Consider the following 21476-nt stretch of genomic DNA (forward strand, 5'->3'; position numbering starts at 1 on the left):
ATTGCATTTTTTTAACAAACGATCTCTGCTTTCACTTCTTTCAACCAGTCCATACCGATTATCACATCAAAACTCCCTAACTCTACTGGTATCAAATCAATCTTAAATGTTTCGCTAACCAGTTTAATTTCTCGATTCTGACATATATTATCTGCTGAAATTAATTTACCATTTGCTAATTCGAGTAAAAATTTACTATCCAAAGGCGTCAATGGACAACTTAATTTAGCACAAAAATCTCTACTCATATAGCTTCTATCCGCACCCGAATCAAATAAAACGTAAGCAGATTTATTGTCAATAAGAAACGTACCCGTAACAAGCTCCGGGTCTTCCTGTGCCTCTGCCGCATTAATATTGAAAACTCTTCCGCGGCCTTGTCCATTCGTGTTCTCCTGGTTCGGGCAATTTCTAATAATGTGGCCCGGTTTTCCACATTTATAACAAACTACATTGGCATAACTTGCTCCGACACTACTTGCTCCGCCATTACTCATTCCGACACCATTTGTTCCATTCGTTCTATTAACCCCTGGTCCGTAGACCTCACACTTCGCCGCGCTATGACCATTTCTTTTACACTTGTTGCAAAATTTGGTGCAGAACCCCGAGTGATACTTTTCACACCTTTGGCATAGCTGCTTCTGATTGTTGTTGTTGTTGTTGCGGTTATTATTGTTGTTGGAATGATTGTTGTAGTTGCTGTTGTTGTTGTTGTTGTTGTTGTTGTTGTTATTGTTGTTGGGCCGTTTGTTGTAGTTGCGATTGATGTTGCGATTGTTGGGATAATTGTTGCGATTATTGTTGTAATTGCTGTTGTTGTTGTATTGGTGATTCTTATCACCGTTTTCCTCCCACTTTCTTTTGACTTGCTTCACATTGGCCTCTTCAGCAGTCTGTTCTTTAATTCTTTCTTCAATCTGGTTCACTAGTTTGTGAGCCATTCTACATGCCTGTTGTATGGAGGCGGGCTCGTGTGAACTTATATCTTCTTGGATTCTTTCCGGTAATCCTTTCACAAATGCGTCGATCTTCTCTTCCTCATCTTCGAATGCTCCCGGACACAATAGGCACAATTCTGTGAATCGTCTTTCGTACGTGGTAATATCAAATCCTTGGGTTCGTAACCCTCTAAGTTCTGTCTTGAGCTTATTGACCTCGGTTCTGGGACGGTACTTCTCGTTCATCAAGTGCTTGAATGCTGACCACGGTAGTGCATACGCATCGTCTTGTCCCATTTGCTCTAGATAGGTATTCCACCATGTTAACGCAGAACCTGTGAAGGTATGCGTAGCGTACTTCACTTTGTCATCTTCAGTACACTTACTTATGGCAAACACCGATTCGACCTTCTCGGTCCACCGTTTCAATCCGATCGGTCCTTCAGTTCCATCAAATTCCAAAGGTTTGCAGGCAGTGAATTCTTTGTAGGTGCATCCTACACGATTTCCTGTACTGCTAGATCCAATGTTATTGTTGGTATGTAGCGCAGCCTGTACTGCGGCTATGTTTGAAGCTAGAAAAGTACGGAATTCCTCTTCATTCATATTCACGGTGTGTCGAGTAGTCGGTGCCATTTCCTTCAAAATAGTCAAATGGAACAAGTTAATCATACAGAATATTAAGAGTAGTTAATAGTATTTCGTAGCATAATATGAACTCATTTATAAAAGCTTTTTCTTCATATTAGCGTTTTATAAGTTTAAATTCGGGTAGTACCTACCCGTTAAGTTCATACTTAGTAGCTAATATACAATTCAACTACTACAATTCTGTATGAAAAACTGATTATAATAATATATCGCGTTCAAACTTTTACACAATATTTTACAAACTTACAATACCGCTTATTTTACATATAGCATGAAATATAGCACACAATAAATTTGATACAAGATGGTTGTGAAGATAATTCTAGCTAGTACACAAGTCGTTCAGCAAAGGCAATAAAGACACGTAATTCATACGTCCAGAAACAAGTCATGCATTCTGGTTTTACTAGGATTAATTCCCATCCTTGGTCTTGTGGAACATAACCGTTATGGCCGTTGATAAGACAACGTGTTGTAACGTCGTCAAAGGGACGAGGGTTACGTAATGTCCAACAGTCCCGTAACAATCTAAAAACCTCATTTCTTACCCCAATTACCGACTCCGTCACTTGTGGGAACGTTTTGTTTAATAGTTGTAGCCCGATGTTCTTGTTCTCACTTTGGTGAGAAGCGAACATTACTAATCCATAAGCATAACATGCTTCATTATGTTGCATGTTAGCCGCTTTTTCTAAATCACGAAGTCCAATATTCGGATATATTGAGTCAAAATAATTTCTTAACCCATTGCGTAAAATAGCATTTGGGTTCCCCGCAATATATGCGTCAAAGTAAACACATCGTAACTTATGGATTTCCCAATGTGATATCCCCCATCTTTCGAACGAAAGCCTTTTATAAACCAAGGCATTCTTGGAACGTTCTTCGAATGTCTTACAAACTGATCTCGCCTTAAATAGTTGTGCCAAAGAATTCTGACCGACTCTAGACAAGATTTCATCAATCATGTCTCCGGGTAGGTCTCTTAAAATATTGGGTTGTCTATCCATTTTGTGTTTTTATACTGTAAAATAGACAAGAGTTAGATTCATAAAAAAAAATACTTATTAATACAAGCAATTTTTACATATATCATAAAGCATAAGCACACTATATTACATATATTACACCACACGAATACAACTATCTTATTCCGACTCGCTTGTTTCTTCTTCTTCGGTTTTGGTTCGTTTTGCCAAGTTTCTAGGGATATATGATGTTCCCCTAATACGAGCCGTCGTTTTCCACATTGGTTTAGAAAAACCTGGTGGTTTAGAGGTTCCCGGGTCATTGTTACAACTTAAGGACTTCGGGGGTTGACGATACATATAAAGTTGATCGGGGTTGGAATTAGATTTCTCTATTTTTATGCCCTTTCCCTTATTATTTTCTTTTGCCTTTTTAAATTCAGTTGGGGTAATTTCTATAACATCATCGGAATTCTCGTCGGAATCCGATTCATCGGAGAATTGGTAATCCTCCCAATATTTTGCTTCCTTGGCGGAAACACCATTGACCATAATTAACCTTGGTCGGTTGGTTGAGGATTTTCTTTTACTTAACCGTTTTATTATTTCCCCCACCGGTTCTATTTCTTCATCCGATTCCGATTCTTCTTCCGGTTCCGATTCTTCTTCCGGTTCCGACTCTTCTTCCGGTTCCTCTTCGGGAACTTGTAAATCAGTCCACGAATCATTCCAATTTACATTTGACTCTTCATTATTATTAGGTGAGTTAATGGGACTTGTTCTAGAGGTAGACATCTATCACATAATATCAAACGTGTTAAGAGATTAATATATCACATAATATTCACATGTTAAAAATATATAGTTTACAACAAAATTTATTAAGCAATCATTTTTCAAGTAAACACGGTCGAAGTCCAGACTCACTAATGCATCCTAACAAACTAGATAAGACACACTAATGCAAAATTCTGGTTCTCTAAGACCAACGCTCGGATACCAACTGAAATGTCCCGTTCTTATTGATTAAAAACGTTCCATATTAATTGATTTCGTTGCGAGGTTTTGACCTCTATATGAGACGTTTTTTCAAAGACTGCATTCATTTTTAAAACAAACCATAACCTTTATTTCATAGATAAAGGTTTTAAAAAGCTTTACGTAGATTATCAAATAATGATAATCTAAAATACCCTGTTTACACACGACCATTACATAATGGTTTACAATACAAATATGTTACAACAAAATAAGTTTCTTGAATGCAGTTTTTACACAATATCATACAAGCATGGACTCCAAATCTCGTCCTTATTTAAGTATGCGACAGCGGAAGCTCTTAATAATCACCTGAGAATAAACATGCTTAAAACGTCAACAAAAATGTTGGTGAGTTATAGGTTTAACCTATATATATCAAATCATAATAATAGACCACAAGATTTCGTATTTCAATACACATCCCATACATAGAGATAAAAATCATTCATATGGTGAATACCTGGTAACCGACATTAACAAGATGCATATTTAAGAATATCCCCATCATTCCGGGATCCTCCTTCGGACATGATATAAATTTTCGAAGTACTAAAGCATCCGGTACTTTGGATGGGGCTTGTTGGGCCCGATAGATCTATCTTTAGGATTCGCGTCAATTAGGGTGTCTGTTCCCTAATTCTTAGATTACCAGACTTAATAAAAAAGGGCATATTCGATTTTGATAATTCAACCATAGAATGTAGTTTCACGTACTTGTGTCTATTTTGTAAATCATTTATAAAACCTGCATGTATTCTCATCCCAAAAATATTAGATTTTAAAAGAGGGACTATAACTCACTTTCACAGATTTTTATTTCGTCGGGAAGTAAGACTTGGCCACTGGTTGATTCACGAACCTATAACAATATATACATATATATCAAAGTATGTTCAAAATATATTTACAACACTTTTAATATATTTTGATGTTTTAAGTTTATTAAGTCAGCTGTCCTCGTTAGTAACCTACAACTAGTTGTCCACAGTTAGATGTACAGAAATAAATCGATAAATATTATCTTGAATCAATCCACGACCCAGTGTATACGTATCTCAGTATTGATCACAACTCAAACTATATATATTTTGGAATCAACCTCAACCTTGTATAGCTAACTCCAACATTCACATATAGAGTGTCTATGGTTGTTCCGAAATATATATAGATGTGTCGACATGATAGGTCGAAACATTGTATACGTGTCTATGGTATCTCAAGATTACATAATATACAATACAAGTTGATTAAGTTATGGTTGGAATAGATTTGTTACCAATTTTCACGTAGCTAAAATGAGAAAAATTATCCAATCTTGTTTTACCCATAACTTCTTCATTTTAAATCCGTTTTGAGTGAATCAAATTGCTATGGTTTCATATTGAACTCTATTTTATGAATCTAAACAGAAAAAGTATAGGTTTATTGATGCAGGATTAGGTGGACTTGCGAATGGGTTGACGGATATTAGGCTCGTAAATATTGGACTCATAAATATTAGGTTCACAAATATTGAGTTCCATGATTATTTTCAAGATTTTGTGTATGGGCTTAATCATGTACGAATGGGAGTTGGGTAAATAAGAAAACAAGTCAGTCAACAAGTTAGTAGATAATAAGGAATCAAGGATTGCTTTGGTTTGTTTTGATTTTATCTAAAAGTGACATATTAGTTGGTAGGTGATAAGCTACATACGGCAATAAGGGGGTTTAACAAGAGCCATGATTGGTCAACTAATTTTACTCCTTATCCAAATACTCCGTATTAGTTTGTTACTTTAGTTTATCGTATAACTTGTCATGGGGCTATAAAGACTCTTGGTATTTTACTTTAAAAATTCAATTGATATTTGAGTTAAATAAAAAAGATACGTGAGAGCACGTTTTGTTACAGAAGCCGAGAAGGTTTCTTTTCTTTCTTGTTTTTATTGTTTAAGCCACGATCCTCAATTCCGCATTAAGTGGTATCAGATTCCAGGCATGGCTAAACAAGAAGATGGTGGTCGGTATTATAAGCGATCAAATCACAGAATCGCCGAGAGAGGCAGTGGTAATGGTCCTCGTGATGCTGAGATTGCTCGTTTGCAGCAACGAGTTAGAGAGTTTGAGATTGAGCGTTTGCAACGAAGGATAGCAAAATTAGAGTTGAGCATACATCATAAATATGATGCACGCTATGCTTCGGACCAAACTAATGACCAGTGGGAAAGTATGAATCCATTCGCTGATGTGCCGAGCGGATTCAGACGGGACCATCATGATGATCCCTTACGGATCATTGGTATGAAGGTTGAACAGATTTTTAATCTGAATTACGTTCCTGAACCTATTGTGGATGAAGATTCTGAACCCATCTATGATACAGATGGTGGTGAGGATGAAGAACCCATCTATGCTACGGATGGTGAGGATGAAGGACCCGATTATGATCCGAATAGTGAAAATGATGCAGATTTTCTAAATTTTAATGACGATGATACTGGCATCAAATATATTTCGGGTGTAAAATCTGAAGTCGCATGTGAAGATGTTGATGTTTATTTGAAAAACGAGTTAAAAAACATTTGTCTAGTTCTTGAGGATCGTATGGATGTTTCGTACATTGGTGTTGTAGACTCGAGGACGAGTCTTTTCGAAGAATGGGAGAATGATGCAGGATTAGGTGGACTTGCGAATGGGTTAACGGATATTAGGCTCGTAAATATTGGACTCATAAATATTAGGTTCACAAATATTGAGTTCCATGATTATTTTCAAGATTTTGTGTATGGGCTTAATCATGTAAGAATGGGAGTTGGGTAAATAAGAAAACAAGTCAGTCAACAAGTTAGTAGATAATAAGGAATTAAGGATTGCTTTGGTTTGTTTTGATTTTATCTAAAAGTGACATATTAGTTGGTAGGTGATAAGCTACATACGGCAAAAAGGGGGTTTAACAAGAGCCATGATTGGTCAACTAATTTTACTCCTTATCCAAATACTCCGTATTAGTTTGTTACTTTAGTTTATCGTATAACTTGTCATGGGGCTATAAAGACTCTTGGTATTTTACTTTAAAAATTCAATTGATATTTGAGTTAAATAAAAAAGATACGTGAGAGCACGTTTTGTTACAGAAGTCGAGAAGGTTTCTTTTCTTTCTTGTCTTTATTGTTTAAGCCACGATCCTCAATTCCGCATTATTTATAGTCGGAAAAATAAGTTACAAGTCGTTTTTGTAAAGGTAGTCATTTCAGTCGAAAGAACGACGTTTAGATGACCATTTTAGAAAACATACTTCTACTTTGAGTTTAACCATAATTTTTGGATATAGTTTCATGTTCATAATAAAAATCATTTTCTCAGAATAACAACTTTTAAATCAAAGTTTATCATAGTTTTTAATTAACTAACCCAAAACAGCCCGCGGTGTTACTACGACGGCGTAAATCCGGTTTTACGGTGTTTTTCGTGTTTCCAGGTTTTAAATCATTAAGTTAGCATATCATATAGATATAGAACATGTGTTTAGTTGATTTTAAAAGTCAAGTTAGAAGGATTAACTTTTGTTTGCGAACAAGTTTAGAATTAACTAAACTATGTTCTAGTGATTACAAGTTTAAACCTTCGAATAAGATAGCTTTATATGTATGAATCGAATGATGTTATGAACATCATTACTACCTTAAGTTCCTTGGATAAACCTACTGTAAAAGAGAAAAATGGATCTAGCTTCAACGGATCCTTGGATGGCTCGAAGTTCTTGAAGCAGAATCATGACACGAAAACAAGTTCAAGTAAGATCATCACTTGAAATAAGATTGTTATAGTTATAGAAATTGAACCAAAGTTTGAATATGATTATTACCTTGTATTAGAATGATAACCTACTGTAAGAAACAAAGATTTCTTGAGGTTGGATGATCACCTTACAAGATTGGAAGTGAGCTAGCAATCTTGAAAGTATTCTTGATTTTATGTAACTAGAACTTTTGGAATTTATGAAGAACACTTAGAACTTGAAGATAGAACTTGAGAGAGATCAATTAGATGAAGAAAATTGAAGAATGAAAGTGTTTGTAGGTGTTTTTGGTCGTTGGTGTATGGATTAGATATAAAGGATATGTAATTTTGTTTTCATGTAAATAAGTCATGAATGATTACTCATATTTTTGTAATTTTATGAGATATTTCATGCTAGTTGCCAAATGATGGTTCCCACATGTGTTAGGTGACTCACATGGGCTGCTAAGAGCTGATCATTGGAGTGTATATACCAATAGTACATACATCTAAAAGCTGTGTATTGTACGAGTACGAATACGGGTGCATACGAGTAGAATTGTTGATGAAACTGAACGAGGATGTAATTGTAAGCATTTTTGTTAAGTAGAAGTATTTTGATAAGTGTATTGAAGTCTTTAAAAAGTGTATAAATACATATTAAAACACTACATGTATATACATTTTAACTGAGTCGTTAAGTCATCGTTAGTCGTTACATGTAAGTGTTGTTTTGAAACCTTTAGGTTAACGATCTTGTTAAATGTTGTTAACCCAATGTTTATAATATCAAATGAGATTTTAAATTATTATATTATCATGATATTATCATGTATGAATATCTCTTAATATGATATATATACATTAAATGTCTTTACAACGATAATCGTTACATATATGTCTCGTTTAAAAAATCATTAAGTTAGTAGTCTTGTTTTTACATATGTAGTTCATTGTTAATATACTTAATGATATGTTTACTTATCATAGTATCATGTTAACTATATATATATATATCCATATATATGTCATCATATAGTTTTTACAAGTTTTAACGTTCGTGAATCACCGGTCAACTTGGGTGGTCAATTGTCTATATGAAACATATTTCAATTAATCAAGTCTTAACAAGTTTGATTGCTTAACATGTTGGAAACATTTAATCATGTAAATATCAATCTCAACTAATATATATAAACATGGAAAAGTTCGGGTCACTACAGTTCTGTCTTGAGCTTATTGACCTCGGTTCTGGGACGGTACTTCTCGTTCATCAAGTGCTTGAATGCTGACCACGGTAGTGCGTACGCATCATCTTGTCCCACTTGCTCTAGATAGGTATTCCACCATGTTAACGCAGAACCTGTGAAGGTATGCGTAGCGTACTTCACTTTGTCCTCTTCAGTACACTTACTTATGGCAAACACCGATTCGACATTCTCGGTCCACCGTTTCAATCCGATTGGTCCTTCGGTTCCATCAAATTCCAAGGCAGTGAATTCTTTGTAGGTGCATCCTACACGATTTCCTGTACTGCTAGATCCAAGGTTATTGTTGGTATGTAGCGCAGCCTGTACTGCGGCTATGTTTGAAGCTAGAAAAGTACGGAATTCCTCTTCATTCATATTCACGGTGTGTCGAGTAGTCGGTGCCATTTCCTTCAAAATAATAAAATGGAACAAGTTAATCATACAGAATATTAAGAGTAGTTAATAGTATTTTGTAGCATAATATGAACTCATTTATAAAAGCTTTTTCTTCATATTAGCGTTTTATAAGTTTAAATTCGGGTAGTACCTACCCGTTAAGTTCATACTTAGTAGCTAATATACAATTCAACTACTACAATTCTATATGAAAAACTGATTATAATAATATTTCGCGTTCAAACTTTTACACAATATTTTACAAACTTACAATACCGCTTATTTTACATATAGCATGAAATATAGCACACAATAAATTTGATACAAGATGGTTGTGAAGATAATTCTAGCTAGTACACAAGTCGTTCAGCAAAGGCAATAAAGACACGTAATTCATACGTCCAGAAACAAGTCATGCATTCTGGTTTTACTAGGATTACTTCCTATCCTTGGTCTTGTGGAACATAACCGTTATGGCCGTTGATAAGACAGCGTGTTGTAACGTCGTCAAAGGGACGAGGGTTACGTAATGTCCAACAGTCCCGTAACAATCTAAAAACCTCATTTCTTACCCCAATTACCGACTCCGTTACTTGTGGGAACGTTTTGTTTAATAGTTGTAGCCCGATGTTCTTGTTCTCACTTTGGTGAGAAGCGAACATTACTAATCCGTAAGCATAACATGCTTCTTTATGTTGCATGTTAGCCGCTTTTTCTAAATCACGAAGTCCAATATTCGGATATATTGAGTCAAAATAATTTCTTAACCCATTGCGTAAAATAGCATTTGGGTTCCCCGCAATATATGCGTCAAAGTAAACACATCGTAACTTATGGATTTCCCAATGTGATATCCCCCATCTTTCGAACGAAAGCCTTTTATAAACCAAGGCATTCTTGGAACGTTCTTCGAATGTCTTACAAACTGATCTCGCCTTAAATAGTTGTGCCGAAGAATTCTGACCGACTCTAGACAAGATTTCATCAATCATGTCTCCGGATAGGTCTCTTAAAATATTGGGTTGTCTATCCATTTTGTGTTTTTATACTGTAAAATAGACAAGAGTTAGATTCATAAAAAAAAAATACTTATTAATACAAGCAATTTTTACATATATCATAAAGCATAAGCACACTATATTACATATATTACACCACACGAATACAACTATCTTATTCCGACTCGCTTGTTTCTTCTTCTTCGGTTTTGGTTCGTTTTGCCAAGTTTCTAGGGATATATGATGTTCCCCTAATACGAGCCGTCGTTTTCCACATTGGTTTAGAAAAACCTGGTAGTTTAGAGGTTCCCGGGTCATTTTTACAACTTAAGGACTTCGGGGGTTGACGATACATATAAAGTTCATCGGGGTTGGAATTAGATTTCTCTATTTTTATGCCCTTTCCCTTATTATTTTCTTTTGCCTTTTTAAATTCAGTTGGGGTAATTTCTATAACATCATCGGAATTCTCGTCGGAATCCGATTCATCGGAGAATTGGTAATCCTCCCAATATTTTGCTTCCTTGGCGGAAACACCATTGACCATAATTAACCTTGGTCGGTTGGTTGAGGATTTTCTTTTACTTAACCATTTTATTATTTCCCCCACCGGTTCTATTTCTTCATCCGGTTCCGATTCTTCTTCGGGTTCCGATTCTTCTTCCGGTTCCGATTCTTCTTCCGGTTCCTCTTCGGGAACTTGTGAATCAGTCTACGAATCATTCCAATTTACATTTGACTCTTCATTATTATTAGGTGAGTCAATGGGACTTGTTCTAGAGGTAGACATCTATCACATAATATCAAACGCGTTAAGAGATTAATATATCACATAATATTCACATGTTAAAAATATATAGTTTCCAACAAAATTTGTTAAGCAATCATTTTTCAAGTAAAGACGTTCGAAGTCCAGACTCACTAATGCATCCTAATAAACTAGATAAGACACACTAATGCAAAATTCTGGTTCTCTAAGACCAACGCTCGGATACCAACTGAAATGTCCCGTTCTTATTGATTAAAAACGTTCCATATTAATTGATTTCGTTGCGAGGTTTTGACCTCTATATGAGACGTTTTTCAAAGACTGCATTCATTTTTAAAATAAACCATAACCTTTATTTCTTAAATAAAGGTTTAAAAAGCTTTACGTAGATTATCAAATAATGATAATCTAAAATATCCTGTTTACACACAACCATTACATAATGGTTTACAATACAAATATGTTACATCGAAATCAGTTTCTTGAATGCAGTTTTTACACAATATCATACAAACATGGACTCCAAATCTTGTCCTTATTTTAGTATGCAACAGCGGAAGCTCTTAGTATTCACCTGAGAATAAACATGCTTTAAACGTCAACAAAAATGTTGGTGAGTTATAGGTTTAACCTATATATATCAAATCATAATAATAGACCACAAGATTTCATATTTCAATACACATCCCATACATAGAGATAAAAATCATTCATATGGTGAACACCTGGTAACCGACATTAACAAGATGCATATATAAGAATATCCCCATCATTCCGGGACACCCTTCGGATATGATATAAATTTCGAAGTACTAAAGCATCCGGTACTTTGGATGGGGTTTGTTAGGCCCAATAGATCTATCTTTAGGATTCGCGTCAATTAGGGTGTCTGTTCCCTAATTCTTAGATTACCAGACTTAATTAAAAGGGGCATATTCGATTTCGATAATTCAACCATAGAATGTAGTTTCACGTACTTGTGTCTATTTTGTAAATCATTTATAAAACCTGCATGTATTCTCATCCCAAAAATATTAGATTTTAAAAGTGGGACTATAACTCACTTTCACAGATTTTTACTTCGTCGAGAAGTAAGACTTGGCCACTGGTTGATTCACGAACCTATAACAATATATACATATATATCAAAGTATGTTCAAAATATATTTACAACACTTTTAATATATTTTGATGTTTTAAGTTTATTAAGTCAGCTGTCCTCGTTAGTAACCTACAACTAGTTATCCACAGTTAGATGTACAGAAATAAATCGATAAATATTATCTTGAATCAATCCACGACCCAGTGTATATGTATCTCAGTATTGATCACAACTCAAACTATATATATTTTGGAATCAACCTCAACCCTGTATAGCTAACTCCAACATTCACATATAGAGTGTCTATGGTTGTTCCGAAATATATATAGATGTGTCGACATGATAGGTCGAAACATTGTATACGTGTCTATGGTATCTCAAGATTACATAATATACAATACAAGTTGATTAAGTTATGGTTGGAATAGATTTGTTACCAATTTTCACGTAGCTAAAATGAGAAAAATTATCCAATCTTGTTTTACCCATAACTTCTTCATTTTAAATCCGTTTTGAGTGAATCAAATTGATATGGTTTCATATTGAACTCTATTTTATGAATCTAAACATAAAAAGTATAGGTTTATAGTCGGAAAAATAAGTTACAAGTTGTTTTTGTAAAGGTAGTCATTTCAGTCGAAAGAACGACGTCTAGATGACCATTTTAGAAAACATACTTCCTCTTTGAGTTTAACCATAATTTTTGGATATAGTTTCATGTTCATAATAAAAATCATTTTCTCAGAATAACAACTTTTAAATCAAAGTTTATCATAGTTTTTAATTAACTAACCCAAAACAGCCCGCGGTGTTACTACGACGGCGTAAATCCGGTTTTACGGTGTTTTTCGTGTTTTCAGGTTTTAAATCATTAAGTTAGCATATCATATAGATATAGAACATGTGTTTAGTTGATTTTAAAAGTCAAGTTAGAAGGATTAACTTTTGTTTGCGAACAAGTTTAGAATTAACTAAACTATGTTCTAGTGATTACAAGTTTAAACCTTCGAATAAGATAGTTTTATATGTATGAATCGAATGATGTTATGAACATCATTACTACCTTAAGTTCCTTGGATAAACCTACTGGAAAAGAGAAAAAATTGATCTAGCTTCAACGGATCCTTGGATGGCTCGAAGTTCTTGAAGCAGAATCATGACACGAAAACAAGTTCAAGTAAGATCATCACTTGAAATAAGATTGTTATAGTTATAGAAATTGAACCAAAGTTTGAATATGATTATTACCTTGTATTAGAATGATAACCTACTGTAAGAAACAAAGATTTCTTGAGGTTGGATGATCACCTTACAAGATTGGAAGTGAGCTAGCAATCTTGAAAGTATTCTTGATTTTATGTAACTAGAACTTGTAGAATATATGAAGAACACTTAGAACTTGAAGATAGAACTTGAGAGAGATCAATTAGATGAAGAAAATTGAAGAATGAAAGTGTTTGTAGGTGTTTTTGGTCGTTGGTGTATGGATTAGATATAAAGGATATGTAATTTTGTTTTCATGTAAATAAGTCATGAATGATTACTCATATTTTTGTAATTTTATGAGATATTTCATGCTAGTTGCCAAATGATGGTTCCTACATATGTTAGGTGACTCACATGGGCTGCTAAGAGCTGATCATTGGAGTGTATATACCAATAGTACATACATCTAAAAGCTGTGTATTGTACGAGTACGAATACGGGTGCATACGAGTAGAATTGTTGATGAAACTGAACGAGGATGTAATTGTAAGCATTTTTGTTAAGTAGAAGTATTTTGATAAGTGTATTGAAGTCTTTCAAAAGTGTATAAATACATATTAAAACACTACATGTATATACATTTTGTCATCGTTAGTCGTTACATGTAAGTGTTGTTTTGAAACCTTTAGGTTAACGATCTTGTTAAATGTTATTAAACCAATGTTTATAATATCAAATGAGATTTTAATTTATTATATTATCATGATATTATCATGTATGAATATCTCTTAATATGATATATATACATTAAATGTCTTTACAACGATAATTGTTACATATATGTCTCGTTTAAAAATCATTAAGTTAGTAGTCTTGTTTTTACATATGTAGTTCATTTTTAATATACTTAATGATATGTTTACTTATCATAGTATCATGTTAACTATATATATATCCATATATATGTCATCACATAGTTTTTACAAGTTTTAACGTTCGTGAATCACCGGTCAACTTGGGTGGTCAATTGTCTATATGAAACATATTTCAATTAATCAAGTCTTAACAAGTTTGATTGCTTAATATGTTGGAAACATTTAATCATGTAAATATCAATCTCAATTAATATATATAAACATGGAAAAGTTCGGGTCACTACATAACCCTTCGCGAAAAAAATCACCATCATGATGCAATCAGCTTCCCGTTTACAAAATAACTTTCAAGAACCGTCACCCGAATCTTGTGTGATCAACTCTCCCGGAAACATAGACATATCCACGAGTTCATCACGACCAACTAAGTCACCCGATCTCGATACATGTTGCAAACAAAATCCATAGCTCATCGTTTAATCTAACCTTGATGAAAAAATCGAATCATCAACCATATCGAAGAAACTTGCTTTCAATTCGCCATCGCTCCCAAAGTCGAAACCTTGAGCTCATGATACCACTTGTTAGGATTTGTGGACCCAAAAAAGATCGGTGATTTAAATCAATCACCAAACCCACAACGACAAACGAAATAGCTAAAGCAATAACGATAAATATAAAAGATAAACGACACGGGATTTAACGTGGTTATATCCCAACTCCAAAAACGGAGAAGGGTTTACTCCACGTACGCAAACTAGAGATTTTTACTATAATTTTCGTGCACACATGTTAAGGTTACATTAGGATGCTTAAATAGGCAAAACTCAACAAGGAAACACCTTGGAGAACAAGAAAAACGTAAATAAGGAAACTGCCCGTCAGACAAGCCGCGCCGCGCCCAGGAAGGGCCGCGCCGCGCCTCCACGGCTAAATCCAAAACATCAACTTTCCTTCAACTTGATGTTGTCAATAATGTTGTCAATAATGTTGTCAATAACATGAGATGTGAATAACATGACATCAATAATGTTGTCAATAACATGACATCAATAACATGAGATGTAAATCCAAAACAGCAACTTTCTGGGCCTCCACGGAACCATAATGTTGTCAATAACATGACATTTGCGAAAAGAGGAGTCGTTGAAGATAGAAATGTTACAAAGCCTCCATACGTTCCAAATTGAAGAAATAATGATCACCTTTAAAATGAGATGTTGCATATCATTAATTGGAACTCCATCAATCTAAGACCACATGCCATCCATTGAGTTCCACCTGGGAATGGTAAAGCTGATCCAATTACTTATAAGGTCCCAAATCCACAGTGAGAAAAAAGGTGAAGCTCGCCTTCCGGATCCACACTACATAATCCACAACCGTTATTACTAAAAGCCAATCCTCGGTTCAGAAAATTAAGTTTAGTAGGAAGCCATGATAAACAAAAATGATAAACAAAAACATTTATGGTTATAGGAATAAAGTTTCACCAATGAGTTGAGTCAGTGAAAGGAGTTTCTACCGCAAGAAACTGAAAAAGTGTTGTTGCCAACTTCTGTCCAAATCCAACGATCACTTTCAGAAGTAAAAGGTACGTGCTCAAGAGAAAAAAGAAGGTCCCGTAAATGTTCATGTTCTATCCCACATCTTAAAGGTCTACTCCAACAACAATTCCATTCCGAAACTGAAAATTTGTCCGCAACAGTTGAATGGTTGGAGACTTGGAGAAGTCTAAAGCATAAAGTCTAAGAAAACATTTTGCAAACGGGTATGCCATATATCCACAGATCTAACCAAAATTTGGTTGACTCTTCGTTTTAGGATTTACAGTTTTAGAAAAACTTAAATTCGTTGGTACAGGACACACACAGCCAGGTTCACGGTCGACCGTGGTGCAGCCGCGTACCACTTTTACCAAGATGATTATTTATGCATTGGTCTTTTGCTAGAGATAGTGTAGGCTTATGAACTCATGTTGTCTTTCATATGATTAAGCACTTATCTCTTTTGTGTCATCATCAAAACAAAGTGATTAACTTTTGAATATTATGATTGGAATCTTAACCAACATTCTCCCCCTTTTTGATGATGGCAAACATATGAGTAAGTGTTTTAATTATGTAAGCCGACATAAATGTTAACATCATTTACCATACACTTTCTCCCCCTTTTGTCGAAGCAAAAAGGTTAGACCCCCTTGGAACTAAGCGCGCCCTAGAGTAATGCTCCCCCTTAAATCGTACATGCTTATCAATTGTTCCTATTTATCAATAGAATGGCTCCCCCTGAACTAATATTAAACATAAAGAGTAACAAACATAATAAACATAACAAGTACATCCCAATAACTAGTACATAACAAGTTTTATCCTTAGTACAAGTGTTGTATCTACCCGCCCTTAAACTTATTCTTAACTAACATTAATTGTTCAAGGATAAATACCGTTGGTGCTAAATGCATCGGAGATAGTTGAGCCTTCATTGTCGGAAGAGATAATGATGACCGGATGAACTTCCAAATAAGTTAGAGGAATTGTGAACACGGGTTGAGGAATTTGAGAAGGGTTAATGGCACCAACAAATCGGAAAACTCGATTAAGATGGTTTGAGTATGGAAGTGGGTGATTTCCTAGTTCTCAAAGGTAACCCATTCTTTGAGTAGTGAGATAAGCGAGATTTATGGGTTCATGAGTAAGAAGAGACCACATGACAACAACTTCGGTTCCTGAAACTTGAGTGGCGGTAGGTTCCCTACAATAGACATTATTCCGAATGACGTTTAGAATGAGTTGAAGATCATGGCGTATTTCATCATCTTGAATGCAAAGTCGTTGGTTGAGGTTTCGTTGTACTCCAGGAGTGGTAATGAGATCTAAGATAGGTTGCAACGGAAATGTGGGGTTAAGTGATCTTAGATCGGTTGAAGGAGTATAGAAGGAACGCCCATTGGAAGGTATAGCCATAACGGTTGCGAATTGTTCAAGAGACCAAGTGTGGGGAGTATTGAAAAGTCGAAATGCAACTTGGTCGGGATTTGAAACATCAAGATGAGCATAGAATTCCCTAATTAACGTAGGATAAATGACTTCATCAAACTCAAGGAATGAGAAGAAATTGTTTTGAGTGAAAAGTTGAGTTAGTTCAGGAAATTCAGTATAATGAACAACACGCTCTTCATGAAGTGTTCTAGTTTCCATGTGTTGCCTATTGTTCCTAATACGTTGACTTTTCGTATTGGTCATTTCCTAGAAAAGCCACATTTTTAGCAAAATATTCAAGTTTATTATTTAATTTTGAAACACTATATGCCAGACATGTGTGGATTAGTCCTTGTCTAGACTCATTTTGAAAACAATATTTTGAAAGTAAATTGTGCCATTTCTTTTGAAAATTTAGACAAGTTTCATCATTTTGCTTTATGTTTGTCAAGAATAGATACTAGTCATGTGATTCACAAGTATCATAATGATTTGTTCAAACATATGTGTGTGCATGAGTGTGTTTAAAAGCTTAAAACATATATGAGATTTTATCCTAGAAACCACTATTATGGCACATTTGATAAGTAATGCTTTTCATAACAATTTTACTTATATATTTAAGGAATTCATGCAAGAAACAAGTGTCCTATTAGTTTGGAAAGACTATTATATAATCAATCAAGTAAAAATGAAAGTAAATTTTAGATGCTTACCTTGAAGAAAATTGAAAGAGTTTGGACCACTTTTTGAAGACTACTTGAAAATAGGACAAAATCAAATCTAGAAATCCAGTGGTTGGGGTTTAAAGAAAAGATGTGGTTGGTGGAAAAGTTGTTTGGATATTAAAGAGAGTATATAAAAGACAAAGAAAATCACCAGACATCAGGCGGCTGCCTACACGGTCGACCGTATGTGATCTGAAGGGGATTTTACGGAGTATGTTCCATCATTCCCAACCCATTCCTAAGCAAGTTAAAGGTTTCCTTTTAAGGGGCTTAGTGAATATGTCAGCTATGTTTTCAGCAGATTCTACCTTGTCTATCACAATATTACCATTTTGGACGTGGTCACGAAGGAAGTGGTGAAAGGACCCGTCCTAATCCATCCGGACGAAGTCCATATTGATTATAAACGATTCACAACAGTTGATTACATCGCGAGGTACTTGACCTCTATATGATACATTTTACAAACATTGCATTCGTTTTGAAAAGACAATCTTTCATTACATCTGAAGTTGACAGACATGCATACCATTTCATAATATATCCAACTATAATTAACTTAATAATGATCTTGATAAACTCAATGACTCGAATGCAACGTCTTTTGAAATATGTCATGAATGATTCCAAGTAATATCTTTAAAATGATCAAATGCACAGCGGAAGATTTCTTTCGTACCTGAGAATAAACATGCTTTCAAGTGTCAACCAAAAGGTTGGTGAGTTCATTAGTTTAACATAAATAATCATTACAATCATTTAATAGACCACAAGATTTTCATTTCTCATTAATATACGTCCCATGCGTAGAGACAAAAATATCATTCATATGGATTGAACACCTCACAATATGCATAAGAATATCCCCATCATTCCGGGATCCTCCTTCGGACATGATATAAATTTCGAAGTACTAAAGCATCCGGTACTTTGGATGGGGCTTGTTGGGCCCGATAGATCTATCTTTAGAGTTCGCGTCAATTAGGGTGTCTGTTCTCTAATTCTTAGATTACCAGACTTAATAAAAAGGGGCATATTCGATTTCGATCATTCAACCATATAATGTAGTTTTGATCACTTGTGTCTATTTCGTAAAGCATTTATAAAAGCAGCGCATGTATTCTCAGCCCAAAAATATAAAAGGGTAAAAAGGTAAATGAAACTCACCATAATGTATTTTGTAGTAAAAATACATATGACGTCATTTATCAAGTGTAGGGTTGGTCTCGGATTCACGAACCTATATAAGTTATACATATTAAAACCTATAATAACATTTAAACAAGTTGATATTATTGATATGCTAGTTTTATTAATGATTTATATGTCACTCTTAATAAATATATTAATTATATCTACTTTATATATTTTAAACACACAGTTAACATTTATATATATCGAATTTTTATTAAAGTACTTTAAATAAAACATATATGATATATTAAAATCTATATATATAGTTATATTAAAATATATTTATATCTTATATGTAATTTAATTAATAATAAATAATAATAATTTATTTTGAAAACAAAAATAGTTTGTAATATTAACATAAGTATTATATATGTGTTAGATAAATTTTAGTAAGTAATATATGTTGTATGATAATAATAATAATAATATAATAATAATTAACTAATAATAATAATAATACCTTAAAGGAATTCATAATCTTCCCTAAAAAGGAAAATTATTTCTGCCACTACCCGGGTTCGAACCCGCGACATCTCGATAAACCGCAACACTCTCTACCACTCGTCTGATTATGTTTTCTTGTATTTAATCATAACCCAAATATACTTAAACTATTCCTTCTGTTTCTACTTCTTCTCAAAAAAAAATATTTATGCCCCAGACCAGGATTGAACCTGGGACCTTCTACTTCAACGCAGCACCTTTAACCATCAAACTATCAGTTTCTTTCTGTCATAACACCGATTTAATTTCTTATAACTCGTATTTTTGTCCTCTAAATCATCAGCTTATATTCGATATTCCTAAACTATCATCTTCATCATCAATCAACTATATTAAAAATCATTATTAATTTCGTGATCATCTTCATCCAACATCCTTATCACATATCATAATATTATCATCATTCTTGCATTATTTCGTCACTATCATCATCGTAGTAGGGGAAGAAATCGAACAGCAAAAGTAAAAATAAAATAAGAGAGTTAATAACCTCATGGACTCGTTTTCCTTAGGAGCTCAACAGATATATCTCGGATTCGAAACAGGAAAAGCAATACCGATATCCACTTGATATCTTTATCGATATTTAAATCCCCACATTCCATTATTCTTAATTCGTTAATCATTAACATGATTCAACAGCTCATCACTCGTCATCATCCATTAACTTAAATTATAATTAGCCCATATTTACACTAACTTAAACATGGTAATATGCTTAATTAATACCTTTTAGAAACACCATTGAGTGGATGAGGTGGGTTGAAAGCTTTATAAATGTCGGCCATCTAATTCCTTTTTGTTCCAATCATGAAGTTCTATTATATATATATATATTCACGTTGACATCCTTAACCTGCATCACCATTCTCCCTCATTTAAAGTGTTCGATAGATAGCTGTTAATAGTTTCGTGAGGTTTGGTTGGGTGATTGTTTGTGATGATGAAGGTGGTTATTTTAATGAAGAAGAAGGTGGAGAGAGAGAGAGAGAGATAAGGTGACGGGTTATGGTGATGATGCTCGGCAGTGGTGGTAGTTTATGATGGTTGGGCTGTGATGGTGATACATTCTGATGGTGGCGGCTGTTGAGCAGTTGGGATGGCGAATGAGTGGTGATTCTCGATTATAATTAGGAGAAAGAGGGAACGAGATAGAGAGATGGTCGTGTTCAAGGATGAATGTAGAGTGGCGGTTATCAAGGGTTTTTGGTTTTGTTGGGCAATCAAAAGAGACACGAAGAGGTACAGCAGGAGTTGCAGGAATTAAAATAAGAACTGCAGTGTATGGTTTATGGGTTTGTTTTTCGTACAAGGAAGCAATCAAGATGAAAGGTAATATTATTCGATGATAGTGGTTGATATGATTTAATCATCACGAAACAATAACAGTAGTATTAACAATAAGTGGGGGTGTTTTTGGAGTGATAACTAAGTGGGTTTACGAAGCCAGAACAAGAAAGGGGAAGGTGGTTGATGGCGTGAAGAATCAAAATAAATTTAGTAGCAATAGATTACATTACAAGTGTTTTGGATTGGTAATCTGATTAATTAGAAGAAGAAGCAATAAAGGTGCTGTAGGTTTGAGTTATAACACAAGTAGTTGTAAAGTGGCAAGGATGATTAACAATTGAGCTGTGATATTGATTTGGGATTTTGACGTTTAACAACTCCATCAATTACTAGACAAAAACAAAAGATGAAACAGGAAAAAGAAATACAAACAAAATAATGGTTGATTAAATTGATAAACTGTGATTTGAATTTGATATGAACATCAATCAGTTAGACAAATTTAATAGAAAGACAGCGACTTGTAACTAAAGTTGCAATTATCTGTATACGATTTTGTATATAACAGAATATATTGATAACCGTATTTATACATTGATTTATATATCTGTTTATTTAACTGTATTTATATAAAATTGTGTTTACATATATCTGTTTATATCAATTCATTGTATTAAATTTTGTAATATTAATTAATAGTAAAAATCTATCAATAACCTGTAACTGTTATTATTTTTAATAAAAATACTAATAATAATCATAGAGATAATACTAATCTTAGTGATAATAATTAACAACATCAAATCATACTAATAAT

The sequence above is a fragment of the Rutidosis leptorrhynchoides genome, chromosome 9, assembly GCF_046630445.1.
Source record: "Rutidosis leptorrhynchoides isolate AG116_Rl617_1_P2 chromosome 9, CSIRO_AGI_Rlap_v1, whole genome shotgun sequence".
NCBI classification, from domain to species: Eukaryota; Viridiplantae; Streptophyta; class Magnoliopsida; order Asterales; family Asteraceae; genus Rutidosis; species Rutidosis leptorrhynchoides.